General features: G+C 44.2%; 1 protein-coding gene across 2 annotated transcripts in view; it reads right to left on the reverse strand.

Annotated features, from left to right (window-relative positions):
- SLC23A1 (solute carrier family 23 member 1) overlaps window positions 1-15,909 on the reverse strand; it is a 1,056,923-nt gene that overhangs the window by 179,241 nt on the left and 861,773 nt on the right. The gene's annotated exons all lie outside the window — the stretch shown is intronic.

A 15,909-nucleotide genomic window follows, 5' to 3' on the forward strand; every position in this document is an offset into this window, starting at 1 on the left:
GCAGATTAAACATCAAGCGGTACATGTTGGGTAACCCCATTCAGGAGAATAATAGGTCGAGTCCGGTCTTTCAACATTCCGGCCTTGCCAATGCATCCCTTTTCAATCCCCCAGGGACACTGGCTCCTAGTATCAAAGTCTTTAGGGATCTAGTACTTAAGGATTTGGATGGGATGAAAGTAAAGAAATGCAAACTTTGGGGTGATCTGCAGAAGGGTTTGGATTCCCTCTGCAACAATAAGTCCCTTGTCATCAGACCTGCAGATAAAGGGGGCGGCATTGCCATCCTGGACAGGTGCGACTATCTCAAAGAGTTGCATCGCATTACTGATGACAGGGAGACTTATTCCCTGCTTAGCAGGGATCCAGTGATTAAATACAAAAAGGAATTAACAGGGATTGTAGATGAGGGCTTCCGTAGAGGGATCCTTACGGACAAGGAAAAATCTTTCCTTATACCTATGGCCCCTAGAACCCCAGTTATCTATTATCTCCCGAAGCTACATAAGAGTACTACCTGCCCCCCTGGTCGCCCTATTGTTAGCGGTATAGACTCGGTGACGTCCAGGGTGGGCAGGTATATAGACTTTTTTCTTCAGCCACTTGTGAAGAAAATCCCATCATACGTGAGGGATACCAAGCAAATCCTTAATATGTTAAACTCCTACAAACCAACCCCAGGCTTATGGCTCGTGACACCCGACGTCACATCACTTTACACCATTATTCCCCATGAATTGGGTTTTGAAGCCGCCAGGGTTTATTTGGAGCGAGACTCTGGTTTAACACAGATCCAGATTGATTTCATTTTGGCCCTTTTAGATTTTGCAGCCAAGCACAATTATTTCTGGTTCGACAACCAGTTTTATCGTCAAGACAAAGGGGTTGCCATGGGGGCCAAATATGCCCCCAGTTTGGCTAACTTATTTATGGCCAAATGGGAGGAGGATGTCATCGATTCTCCCAGACGACCGGAGATAGTGCTGTGGGCACGATATATTGATGACGTCCTCCTCCTGTGGGATGGTGACGAACATGAACCGGAAGTCCCTAGAGTAATTTTTAAAGGAGTCTCTTCACTAGGCAATATGATTGCTCCTAGTGTACAGAACCCCCCTGTGAAGGACAGATGCTTCTTTCAGAACCTCAAAGGGTTCTATAGGTGTAGGAATTGTCAGGTGTGCTCCTACAATAAGAACAAAAATTCTAAAATCCTTGAATTCGTCTCCACCAGCACCCAGAGAAGGTATATAGTGGAGCCGTTCATCACATGCTCATCAGAAGCAGTGGTTTATCTCATCCAATGTCCTTGTGGGCTTCAGTACGTGGGGAGAACTAAGAGAGCCCTCAAGGTCAGATTGAATGAGCATATCGCCAACATTAAACGGGGTTTTGACAAACATCCCCTTTCTAGACATTATGATGAGAAACATGGAAGGGATCCGTCTAACACCTTGTACATGGGGATTGATAAGTACAAACCCCACTGGAGGGGGGGAGCTCTGGTCAGAGAGATCTCACGGCTGGAGATGTCGTGGATCCATAGACTAAAAACTTACACCCCTTACGGTATGAACACAGATACAGATGTTAATGCGTTTATTAATAATGCTTAACGTGTTGTTCCTGCCAGTGTTCTAGGCACAGACGTAAAGCATTTATGACTTTTTCCATCAGACATTGTGGGATCTGGATATTTGTGGATTTTTCTACCTCAATGTAGCGTTTGATGGTTTTTCTTGTAAGCTCCCATTCTTTCCATTTTGAGAGAGAAATATCTTTTTTCTCATCTTTTTTCTCATAATGTATTGAGTTCTACATAATACAGTTGTGTATGCCCCTTTCACTTTTTGCTGTGGGTGAACTTTGTAGCTTAGTTAATACCGCTATCTTAATATTATGAAGTGTTTAACCACATATTGAGTTAGCCATGTATTACAAAGTGCCTTGTATGTTTTATCCATTTTTGATTATTAAGTGTTAGTTAATAATTTTTAATTTTGTGGTTGGACTAGTCCCCTCCTCCCTTTTTAATTTAATTTTATTTGAGGTATATATATATATAATTCTTTATTCTTCCTCCTTCGTGATATGGAGGAAGATTTATTTGCTATGGAGGTCTGGAGCCACGACTACACTGTATTGAAAGCGAGACATGGCACCAGATGAAACGCACACACTTCCCTGCAGGGGGTGATGTGCGCCGCCCATCCGCCCGCTACGTACGGTGTGTTGTCATCCGCTCGTTACGTACATTGTATTGAAAGCGAGACTTGGCATCAGATGGAGCGCACATACTTCCTTGTAGTGGGTGATGTGCGCCGTCCATCCGCTCGCTACGTACGACGTGTTGTCATCCGCTCGTGACGTACGATGTGGCGTCATCCGCTCGTTACGTACGGCGTGTTGTCACGCCGTTGTAAGGAGCGTCGTTTTACAGTCGTAAACAGGGAGGGGCGGGTGATTGCATGGATCATTTCCGCCGCCTTGGCTCTCTGACCTTGCACTCTATTGGATATGAGAGTGAGGCCTGGTTCTTTGATCCCGGAAGTGAAATAGGCTCGCACTCTATTGGATATGAGAGTGAGGCCTGGTCCTTTGATCCCGGAAGTGAAACAGGCTCTCACTCTATTGGATATGAGAGTGAGGCCTGGTCCTTTGATCCCGGAAGTGAAACAGGCTCTCACTCTATTGGATATGAGAGTGAGGCGGAAGTGAAACAGGCTCTCACACAACGGAGGAGGTGGCTTGTTCCAACATTCACTATATAATGGAGGCAATATGGCGTGTCACCCATACCCCAGACGACGTGAATTTTTCACGAAACGCGTTGGGTGGCGTGACACGCTGACTTGCCTCATGTGAACTGGTACCAGAAGGGATATCGATTGGTGTTCGCGATCGGCCGACGCTTGCCCAGTTTGATGATATGCCCGATGTTCTTTCATGTTTGTAAGTGCATCTCTTGTTTTATATTTTTGTTTTAATAAATGATTTTACACTATTTGGAGCATCTTTTCCTCCCTATGGTGAACCTTCCTTGATCCTACAATGCTACACATCTGAGTCCCGCTTCAAACAGCGTTTTCCCCTGCTGGATGGTTTATGACTGGCGTATCTCCTAACCTGCCCTACGTAAAAGTGTTCCATTTGGAGGGCTCAAGTTTGATCCATCTTCAGACCCATTTTGTGATTAAGCGCTCCCTACCGGGACGTCTGGTAAGGGGCTATTATTACTTGTCTGGTGGAGGTGCACCTGGTTTTACTTCACGTTGATTGAAAAGTTTTACGATTGAATAGATCCCTTCTACACAGGGTGTTTCTCCAGTTGGACTTTTAATGGACTTTATGTTATCACATACATTTTCAGTACTGTTTGATTCTACTTTATATGTTTCTTGTTTTTGAATCGCTGACTTAGAATTGTACATTTTTTCCTTTTGGTTCATAACCTATGAGGGGCAATATATATGTTTACTGTATTTAGTTATAAGTAATGCCTTATGGTTTATTTAGTCATTAGTTTGGTGTGTTAGAATAATAGATCACAAGATACACTTCTTTAAGGTAGAGTGGTTTACATCCTAATAGAAGTATTAGGGATTGCGCAGTTCTCTTCTTTTTCTTTGTTTTTATATGTATATTTCACTTTGGGTATATATTAGAATTGCTGCATCACACATTTTCGTTAAGTATACACTGTAGCACAGACTTCCTCTTCCTTTTTTCTCTATTTTTAACATGATCCTGGTGTTGGTGGTAGGTACCTGGTCTAGGCCCTTTTTGTAGTAAACATATATTTTTCTAATAAAATGTATCTCTTATTAAGCAGCATGGTCTGCCTGTGTCTCTTCTCAGTGGGAATCTTTCCCCTGTAAATCTTTTCTCTTTATAGTTTTTAGGCACAGAGACCGCACCCAAAATCAGTGAGCCTGCAAATCTTGGGACACCACACGGGTATACTGAACACCCAGTGTTGTGATAATAGTGAGTATTGATCTTCAACCAATTTTTCTATATGCTCTGATGTCCCCTAGGGGGTCTTTTTTAAATAATTTAATCCTATTTAAAGTAATAGGATAATCTTTACAGCCATAGACCTGGTGCTTAATCTACCATCACAGTGGATCAACTCTACTATTCATAGGCACAAGGGGTTAAAATATTTTTTCTCTAATATATCTCAAATTTTTTGAGATATACATTATGGCCTATCGAATAGGCGATGACATAGACTTGGAGATACAAACTGCATTCACTAGAGAACAGGTGATGGAAAAGACTGACTATGATTAAAAAACTTTTTAAAGAACATAATAAACTGACAATTAAATACTTGATTTCGTAAATAGGATATTTCCTCTCTAGATTCACATATTAAATTTGGGGTTATCCCAAGAGGTTTGCCTGAGAGGGTTGTGCCTGCAGAACACCTACACATGGCCAGATTTATGGAGAAACGGAAAGCCAAATGCATTGAGCATGGGCTTTCCGTTATCCAATTGATTGTTGATGAGGAAAAGATCCAATTAGATGAGCTAAAGGCAGAACTTGAACACAGCAGTAAAGAACTAGAAGCTCTGCAGAATGAAGTTGATTTTGACAAACAACAGTATTTTGAGAAAGGAGATAGAAAAAAAAAACAGATTTAGGCTAAATATTGAAGATTTTGAAAAGGGAGAAATATTTGATCTTGCGATCCCGAGAGGACACAGCCAAAGTAGAAGAAATAGAAATAGATCTTCCAATCATTCAAGAAACAGGCAGTACTCTTCAGATAGTGACAAAGGTGACAACATTAAAAATGTTGACTTTGCACTTGCAGATGGGACTGATATGACTAACCTAGTCCCTTTAGTGAAACCCCAAAATGAAGGAGCAAAAGTAGATATAAGAGACCACGGAAGAGGACAAGAAAGGACAAACAATACTCGAGGGAGGGTTTACCAGACTCGCAAACAGACCAAAACGTGCACCAAGTACTAGATAGCTGCGATCCCCAAACTGTCTTATCACATCAGCTGAGGGATATAAAAGTTGTTAACTTATCAAATTTTCCGATAGAAGAGAGACACGTCAACTTATTAAGAGTTTGTCCTTTTCGCCCTCAACAGCAGTGGATGAATTTAGTGTTCAAAGACATCAGTTTATTCTTGCGCAAGGTGGCATTTAAAATCTGGCATACTGGCATAAATAATTCCACACCAATGGGGGCTACATCTGCTATGACCCCGGAGGATAAAGAAGAAAGCTTAGCCCTAGAGAGTCTGATTGCCCTTTTGGATAAGCAGATTGACTCAGACAATGAACCTAATCCTGAACCAGTTAGAAGACTGAGTAACTTACAAATCAAGTCCAAGAAAATGCTGCCCTGCATAAACATCACTGGGTTAGGGTGTTCCTTGATTTTGTGAGGGATGACCTTAACAAAATCAACTGGACTCAACGTTGCCCAGATAATCTATCAGGTCAGGATAGACAAGCACTTTCTGAACTTGAACATGTGAACGACTAGTGAAATCTAGTGACAAGGGAGGCAACGTGGTTTTAATGTCAGCTTACATGTACGAAATAGTTTTTTCGACAGCTAAGTGATACCACCACCTATCGGAAGCTGTCAAATAACCCCTTTCCTGCATTAGTCTAGAAAATAAACCAACAACTTTTCTTGGGCCACAAAGTAAACCTCTTAACAAAGAAGGAATGAGGTTATCTGAGGGTGGGAGAGTATAATAATCCCACCTTTTATATAATCCCAAAACTCCACAAGTCCCTCGATAATCCCCCCGGCAGGCCAATTGTTTTGGCAATAAAAAGCCCTCTAGAAAGGATTGTGAGATATGTTGATTCCTTCATAAAAACTTTGGTGACCTCTATGCCATCGTACATTTACGATACTCACAACGTTTTGGCTAAGTTACATGATTTGGAGGTGCCGCCTGAGGCCCTACTTGTGGGTATCGACGTGGAATCACTTTATACGTCGATACCCCACAACTGGGGCCTCAGAGCAGTATCTTTGTTTCTGGAAACAGCACATCCTGACTTTGGGGCACAAAATTAATTAATCTTGGAATTATTGGAATTGGCATTGACGAACAATTATTTCCAATCCCTCTATGGATACTATCAGCAAATGAGGGGCACAGCGATGGGAACTCCCTGGGCCCCCTCATATGCTTGCCGCCACCTGAGTCTATGGGATTGGGATGTGATCTATGAGATGCCAATATACCTCAGCCGGGTACTGACCTGGCTGAGGTACATTGATGATATCATCATGTTATATCTGGGTGATCATGAAGAACTTGACGAGTTTCTGTCGACTCTAAATAAGAATGACAGAAACATTGTCTTGACCCATGAGATAGATGCCAATATAATTTCTTTCCTTGACCTGCAGATTGCACGTGTGGATACACGACTGGTGACTTGTACCTATAGAAAGCCCACAGCGGCAAACACGCTTCTGTAGGCATCAAGTCACCATCCAGATCACCTAATCAGAGGCATCCCAGTGGGCCAGTTTCTGTGACTCCACAGAAACTGCTCAAAAGATCATGACTTTCGTAAAGAGGCAAATTAAATGTTTGTCAGGTTTAAAGATAGGGCCTACGCCAAAAAACTTTGAAGCAAGCATGCAAAAAGGTCTGGTTGACAGACAGAAGGGATCTTCTGGCTGACAAAACAGTCTCCACAAACGGAAACAAAAAACTAACATCTACGCAAGCTCCATTAAGAATTATTACTAATTATGGGGCACAGTGGAAACAGGTAACAGGCATACTTCAAAAGCACTGGGGGCTACTGACAAAATCACTGATGCTGAGAAAAATTGTTGGTCCTTGCCCTCAAATGATTGCCAAGAGAGCAAAGAATCTATAATATGTACTTGTACATAGTGATGGCCGAACGGTTCGCCCGGCGGTTGTTTCGCGGCGAATTTCGACTGTTCGCCGTTCGCCGTCCGCCCGATCGGTGGACTATTGCCGCCGTTCGCCCGGCGGACTTCCGTGTTTACTGTGTAAACCTATGATGACACATCCATTATGGGGTACAGGACAGCCAATTGAGACATTACAGCACATGGACACTTGGACATTCCCCCTAACTTATAAATACACCCGATCCAGCGGCCATTTTACATTCTTTCTTCTGTCACTATAGGGGGAGGTTGCTGTGTGGAGCAGGGAGAGATTGCAGTGACCCAAATCGCTAGCTATTTGGTACACAAAAGTTCTTTTCAGGACTGGTATAGGTGTTAGGTGTAGTTAAGGATATAGGTTTGAGGCAGTGCTGTGCTAGTGAGTGATTCTTGCAGCAGCCTGAGTGTCTTTTGTCAGTTTAGAGAAAGGGACAGGACGGTGTGTGCTGCAGGGACAGTTAGTTTAGTCATTAGCTGTTACTATCAGGTCCACAAAAGTGCTATTCCAGTTATTGTTCCAGCAGCCTCTGTTTTGTCAGTTTATATAGGGACAGGCAGGAAGCTGTGTGTGAGGCAGTGAGGGTCAGTTTAATCAGTAGCTGTTACTATATTAGGTCCACAAAGGTTCTTTTCAGGACTGGTATCAGTGGTATGGTAATAGGCTTGTACACATATAATATTCTTTCTTCCAAATATAGAAAGAATATTATACTTGACTGCTGCCCTTCTGCTGCAGTCTGCTAATCAGTCACAACCTACTTGTTCCACAAAGGTCCTTATAAGGACTGGTAAGGTATAGGGTGCTACAGTACATAGGGTTGAGTGAGGTACAGTCTGCTATTCTATAAGGACTGGTATAGGTCCACAATATATAGGGTTGAGGTGCACTACTGCTGACCGCTGCCCTATACCCACCAACTACTGCCCGCCAACTACTGCCATATAAACTGGTGGACTCAGAGGCCTTTCGAAAATTTGTGGCCATTGGGACACCACAATGGAAGGTCCCAGGAACTAAGTATTTCTCACAGAAGGGCATCCCAGAGCTATATGGCCATGTTCAGCGGCAAGTGAATGTATCTCTGGCACACAGTGTCGGTGCCAAGATACATCTGACCACAGACATGTGGTCTAGCAAACACGGGCAGGGAAGGTATATCACTTTTACTTCCCACTGGGTGAACCTTCTGACGGCCGTCAAGCATGTAACCCGTGGCACCCGTGTAGATTTGGTTTTACCGCCACGGATTGCATGCAGGCCTGGCTCTTTTTTTCCTCCTCCTCCTACTCCATCCTCCTTCCTCTCCTCCTTGGCTGACTCCTCCTTTTCCGCTGCTAGCGTCTCTTCCGCTGCACCGCCCAAGCTCCCCAGAACCTATTCGACATGCCAGGTTAGACTTTGCCATGCCGTGCTGCGTCTGTTGTGCCTGGAAGCCAAGAGCCACACTGGCCCGGCACTCCTTTGAGCTTTGCGTTCACAGGCAGATCAGTGGCTAACACCACTCAATTTGACAGTTGGTAAAGTGATGTGTGACAATGGTGCCAATCTGCTTAGCGCATTGAAACGGGGCAAAATTACGCACGTGCCATGCATGGCACACGTCAAACTTGGTCGTGCAGTTGTCAAATACCCTGGGGTCCAGGACATCTTGCGGCAGGCAAGGAAAATCTCGGCCCATTTCAGAAGATCTTACACGGCCATGGTTCGCCTTGCTGACATTCAGCGGTGACACAATCTGCCGGTCAGACGTCTTATTTGCAATTGCCCGACGCGATGGAACTCAACCTTCTATATGCTTAATAGGCTGCTCCAGCAGAAACGTGCAGTTAACGTCTACCTGTATGAACTCTGCGGCAGAACAGGTTCTGGGGAGCTGGGTTTTTTTTCACCGCGCCAGTGGCTGCTCATGCACAACGCATGCAGACTTCTGCGGCCATTTGAGGAGATCACCAAACTGGTCATGGCGCCATCAGTGACATGGTACCTTTATGCCTTCTTTATGGAGCGTGCATTGCGTCGTGTCATTGATCAAGCTGGGCAGGAGCAGGAGCAGGAAGATGAGGAAGTCGCAATGCTGGATGAATTCCCAGGGGGGGCTACTCTATCTGAGACAAGTGAACAACAGGAGTCTGAAGAGGAGTCAGAGGAGGATGGTGCCGGGGCGGATGAGGAGTAGCAAGAAGAGCATGCTTTAAACCTTTCTGGGATCCCTGTTGTTGTGCGTGGATGGGGAGAGGAGAATGAAGAGGACAACATTATCCTGGATGATGAGCAGGAGTCAGGCCACCACACCACTTCCAGTTTAGTGCAAATGGGGGCCTTCATGCTCCAGTGTTTTAATAGGGACCCCCGTATAAAAAGCATAGGTGTCAAGGACCAGTACTGGGTGGCAACGTACTTAGACCCCGGTACAAACACAAAATGGCGGAAATGTTACCGCCGTCACAGAGGGCTGTCAGAATGGAGCACTTCCAGGCCTTGCTTCGAGAAATGCTGCATTCCGCTTTTGCGTGCGCTGGCAGAGGAGCAATTCCCACTCCCAGAGAAGGAGTTGCGGGTACCAATCCAACAGTGCCTGCAAGAAGAGGCCGGTTTGAAGATGTGTTGGTGACTTCTGATATGAGGTCATTCTTTCAGCCGACCCATCGACAGGTGTCATCCGGATCCAGCATCAGGGAACGCCTAGACCGTCAGGTGTCCGACTACATCGGGTTAACGGCCGATGAACCCCTGGACTACTGGGTGGGCAGGCTTGACCTCTGGCCAGAGCTTGTCCAATTTGCAATCAAACTGTTGGCTTGCCCCTAGTCCAGTGTCCTGTCCAAAAGGATGTTCAGCGCAGCAGGGGGGATCGTGACCGATAAGCGTACTCGCCTAGCTCACGACAGTGTTAACTACCTCACATTTCTAAAAATGAATGAGGCATGTATCTCTGAGGAATTCAACACATGTGACCAATAGACCATGTATATGTCTATAAACGATTTTTTTAATCGAGCACACAGACCTTCTTTCTTCATTTGGCTCACTTACTTGTCCAAAAAAAGCACACTGTACTATATGCCTGTATCCTCCTGTTTGAAGAGGTTGAGCGGTGTCATATTTTTGGGGCCCAGCAGCAAGTTGCTGGTATCAGTGCTGCTGTTAGTGCTCTCTATCTCGGTGCAGGTGTCAGTGCTGTATATAACGGTGCTGGTGTCAGTGCTTTATGTCACGCTGCTGATGTCAGTGCTCTCTATCACGGTGCAGGTGTCATTGCTGTATGTCATGCTGCTGATGTCAGTGCTCTCTATCACGGTGCTGGTGTCAGATCACTCTATCACGGTGCAGGTGTCATTGCTGTATGTTACGCTGCTGATGTCAGTGCTGTATATCACGGTGCAGGTGTCATTGCTGTATGTCACGCTGCTGATGTCAGTGCTCTCTATCACGGTGCTGGTGTCAGATCACTCTATCACGGTGCAGGTGTCATTGCTGTATGTCACGCTGCTGATGTCAGTGCTCTCTATCACGGTGCTGGTGTCAGATCACTCTATCACGGTGCAGGTGTCATTGCTGTATGTCACGCTGCTGGTGATCATCTCCTGCACCCTCTTCTTAGCCTACCCTGACCTTCCCTCTCCTCCATTGCCTTCATGCACTCCACAGTCCTGAATTGTCACAATTTCACATATAAAAAAAGAATGCTTGTAGTTGTCGATCCCAGATTCACCTCATACATGTGTTATGTCATTGCCCATGTAGTGGGACTATGTGTGCACAGCTAGTAATTATTTTGTGGCTGCAAATTTGACCTGTAGGTTTGCAAAGTTTGCCTCCCATTGAAGTCAATGGGGCCCGCCGCGAACGTTACGGTTCGCGAACTATCGGCCGCGTTCACTAATGGCCAATAACCCAGCCTGGGATCTCTGTGCAATACACTAGACTCCTTGGCCTATTTATACCAATCTCTGTATCATATATGAATAAACTAAACAGCATTGGTCCCAGGACAGATCTTTGCAGGACCCCACTTACCACACTAAACCATTCTGAGTACTCACTATCCTATCACCACCTTTTGAACATACACCCGTAACCAGTTTTCTATCCAGGTACATACCCTATGGTCCATGCCTACAGACCTCAGTTTGTAAAGATAAAATTTATGGGGAATGAAATGCCTTTGCAAAATCCAGGTATACCACGTCCACAGGCCAACCTTTATTTAGATGGTAGCTCACTTTCTCATAGACTGCTAATAGATTGGTCTGGCAAGAATGAGCCTTCATAAATCCATGCTGATTACTACTAATGATATTGTTTTCATCAGCAAATTCTTGGATATAATCCCTCATCTTTCTCTCCAATAGTTTACAAACTATCAATATTAGGCTGACTGGTCTGTAGTTTCCAAGGATATATTGCGGCCCTTTTTTAAATATTGGTACCACCTTTTCCTTTCTCCAATTAGCTGGTACCCTTTCAGTCAGTAAACTGTGCATACAAATGAGGAACAGGTCTAGCTATAACCTGACTGAGTTCCTTAAGGACTTTCGGGTGTAAGCAATCTGGTCCTGGTGATTTATTTATGTTAAGTTTTTAAAGTCTTATTTCTGACTTCTGTTAGCCATGAGGATACATACTGTGATGCGTTATTAACATTATAGTCTTGGTTACTATATCAAATGTAATATAATATAAAATAAAATTGTACAAATTTTCCAGCTTGCTGGCTAGTATTTTTTAAACCAGCGAGAAACCTTAATGGACTGTATAGTAAAATCAATAGTAAAATCAATAAATAATAAAGTGCTGGGGGTTAATCCTTATTAAATAGTGAATGCAAAGTGAATATAAATTTTCCAGCCTGCTGGTTAGTAAATGCAATAAAACTGTACGGTCCACTCAAATTAGGTAAAGGTGAATAAATAAATATTTAAATAAATAATTAGTAAAACTATCATGAATCAATCAATACTCAATAGTGAAAACTACTAAAGTTGCTTGTGACTGTGATTGTAGCACAACCAAATGAATGGACACAAGGGGAACAATCAAAACTATATAAACGTGAATACTGGTGGGGTGGTGGGTGTAAACACACTGTGTCAAATCTCAAAACATGCCAAAAATACCACAATATAAAAATAGAAAAATAGAAAATGAAATACAGTTAGGAAATAAAAAATAATAAAAGATTAAAAAATTTAGTCCAGAAATTAAAAAGTAAAAAAATCTTGCGGTGACAAGTCTAATGTGAAAGTCCAATTGAATAAAGTTTAAAATTAATATTTAAACATGAAACGAATATTTGGTGGTGAAAAAGGTAAGTGAAGAAAGTGACTTCGATATTCGTTCGCAGTGAACGTTTGCAGTGAACGTTTATGGATTTTGCTCTCACCAGAGATATGACCCCGTCCGGGGTGGATCAGCCTCCACAGTATAAGCCACTGTGTCGCTTCTTGGGCTGTCTCTGCTATGCTGCTGGGGAGATCCTTCGTTCTTCCGTGGGGATGTTGTACCTCGTTTACATGTGATAGAAAAGAGGACTGCCCATGGTGTAGTATGTTTGAAACTCAGTTTATTTGAAACAACCTTAAAAATACTCACATTTAGTACGAAAAAAACACGTATTGTATTAAAAGCGTTCGGAACATCCACTCGGCTGACACACCGTTTGTGCTGAAGGTGTACGTATCTGGCCACGCCCTACGCGTTTCGTCATTCAGACGTCATCTGGAGCGGCCATCTTCATACACCTTTCCACTTTTATAGGGTATAGTAACCAATCGCGCATGTGCGGGGTCACAGCCGCCATGTTTGCTAAGGTAATTATCAATGTTAAGCCTATTGTTATGCCGGCCCGGCCGCCATGTTGGCTGAGGGAATTGTCAATGCTAAGCCTATTGTTATGCCGGCCCAGCAGGCAGTATATCATTGTGCCTGCTGCTGGTATAATGTTGTTAGACGCAGATTGGGCACTATTCCTACTTAAGTGGAATATATGTTATTATAACACCTTTATGCACACACATAAATTGATGTAACCATAGAACAAAGATACAAATAATGTAACTAAATTATATAGCCATTACAATATTTTGACAATATTTATGGAATTACAATAGTTTGGCACTATTTAAAAATAAAAAATTAAAAAATTAAAAAATTACCATAAAAATCTATAAAAAGGAGACTGAAAATTAAAGGAGAAATTTGAAGGAAGGACTAAAAGGGGAACCAGTCTATGTGTATATGCCTTATTATGGAATCTGAAGGTAAATTAAATCGGTAATGCCTAAATTAAAATTAAAATTAAAATTTATATTAGACTTTATCTCAAATGTGAAGGAGGCTAGTTGGGTTCCAGAGATGTTTGAATGGAAAAATTTATATTTGACAGGCTTTTGTGTATTACTTTTAAAATATTAGACTATATGCTATGTTGCCCAAGGACTAGAATGCTTGATACATTTAGAGGAAGGGAAAAAATCTCTTTCGTTCTCAGTTGTGATGGCAAAGTTTCAATAAAGTAATGTGTGCAAAATGTACGTAAATAGGGATATATGGAATATATGAAATATGCATATGTATAAAAAGCTATCAATATATAAAACATATTAAAAATGTATATATTAAAAACATGTATATTAAAAGACTTATATGTTAAAAAACTTTTATGTTAAAAAGGTAGAATAGAATATGGTTAACAATAAAGATAGGAGTGTTACTATTTTTGCGTTGGGTAGGAGAATTAAAGTATTTGGGACATTAGGATAATGGAACATAAGTTTTTCATTAACCAGTTGCCGACCGCCGCACGCCGATGTACGTCGGCAGAATGGCACGGGCAGGCATAAGGGCTTACATGTACGTCCCTTGCCTCCCGCGGGTCGGGGGCCCGATCGGGCCCCCGCCCGGTGCCTGCGGCGGTCGGTTTTCGTCCGGGAGCGATCCGGGACGAGGGGGCAGCCATTCATTCATGGCCACCCCCTCGCGATCGCTCCCGACGAATAGAAATCCCCCGTGACATCACTTCCTCTCCTGTAATGTAAACACAGGAGAGGAAGTGATGTATTCTCTCCTCCGTGTCGGTATTTTTCGTTCCGACACGGAGGAGAGCGGATCGGTGAGTTGCACCAACACTCTACACACACAGTAGAACATGCCAGGCACACTCACACCCCCCCTTTAGCCCCCGATCACCCCCCCAATTACCCCTGCCCCCCAGTCACAGTGACACCAATGTCATTTATTTTATTTTTTTTGCATTGGTGTCATTTGTGACTGTAATAACTGTTAGGGCAGTTAGAGTTAGCCCCCTTTAGTTCTAATGTACCCCCCTAACCCCCCCAATAAAGGTTTAACCCCGTGATCACCCCCCGTCGCCAGTGTCACTAAGGCTGGGTTCACATTGCAGCGGTTTATGAGAACGAATGTGATTCGCACCGCACTGCAGTGCAAATCACATCCGATCTCTGTGCGATTCGAGTTCAGCCATTCGCCGCACCCGCCGCACCCGCCGCAAATTCGCACGGGACCCTTTTTTTGGCCCGCAGCAGAATCGGATCGCATGGGTGTTCACACCATGCGATCCGAGTTTGCAGATCGCACTGCGATATGCGAACTGATCTGGGGGTGTCAGTAACATTTCACTGACACTCCCAGCAGTTCGCATAGGGCAGTGTGAACTGCCGCCGGGAGGCATGCGATGCGGGAACCCGCCGCGGATTCGTGGCGTTTCCGCATCGCTCCAGTGTGAACCCAGCCTAATAAGCGATCATTTTTCTGATCGCCGTATTAGTGTCACAGGTGACGCTAGTTAGGCAGGTAGGTATTTAGGTTCGCCGCAGCTTTTTATAGCGCCAGGGACCCCCATATACTACCGCATAAAGCCCCCTGATTGCCCCCTAGTTAACCCTTTCACCAGTGATCACCATATAACTGTTACAGGTGACGCTGGTTGGTTAGTTATTTTTTTATAGTTTCAGGGCACCCGCCATTTATTACCTAATAAAGGTTTAACCCCCTGATCACCCGGCGGGTGTCATTTGTGACTAATAACTGTTAGGGCAGTTAGGGTTAGCCCCCTTTAGTTCTAAGGTACCCCCCTAACCCCCCAATAAAGGTTTAACCCCGTGATCACCCCCCGTCGCCAGTGTCACTAAGGCTGGGTTCACATTGCAGCGGTTTATGAGAACGGATGTGATTCGCACCGCACTGCAGTGCAAATCACATCCGATCTCTGTGCGATTCGAGTTCAGCCATTCGCCGCACCCGCCACACCCACCGCACCTGCCGCAAATTCGCACGGGACCCTTTTTTTGGCCCGCAGCAGAATCGGATCGCATGGGTGTTCACACCATGCGATCCGAGTTTGCAGATCGCACTGCGATATGTGAACTGATCTGGGGGTGTCAGTAACATTTCACTGACACTCCCAGCAGTTCGCATAGGGCAGTGTGAACTGCCGCCGGGAGGCATGCGATGCGGGAACCCGCCGCGCATTCGTGGCGTTCCCGCATCGCTCCAGTGTGAACCCAGCCTAATAAGCGATCGTTTTTCTGATCGCTGTATTAGTGTCACAGGTGACGCTAGTTAGGCAGGTAGGTATTTAGGTTCGCTGCAGCTTTTTATAGCGCCAGGGACCCCCATATACTACCGCATAAAGCCCCCTGATTGCCCCCTAGTTAACCCTTTCACCAGTGATCACCATATAACTGTTACAGGTGACGCTGGTTGGATAGTTATTTTTTTTATAGTTTCAGGGCACCCGCCATTTATTACCTAGTCTCACTAGTGTACCCCTAAATTTAGGGGTGTCTACTTTCCAAAATGGGGTCATTTGGGGGGGGTTTGTGCCATCTTGGCATTTTATGGCCTTCAAAACTGTAACGCCCTTAGAAAGCCTGAAGGCGGTGCTTGGTTTTCGGGGCCCCGTACGCGGCTAGGCTCCCAAAAAGTCCCACATATGTGGTATCCCCGTACTCAGGAGAAGCAG

This window comes from Lithobates pipiens, unplaced genomic scaffold, assembly GCF_037356315.1.
Source record: "Lithobates pipiens isolate NorthernLeopardFrog02 unplaced genomic scaffold, aLitPip1_a1.2 Scaffold_8, whole genome shotgun sequence".
In the NCBI taxonomy this organism is placed as follows: domain Eukaryota; kingdom Metazoa; phylum Chordata; class Amphibia; order Anura; family Ranidae; genus Lithobates; species Lithobates pipiens.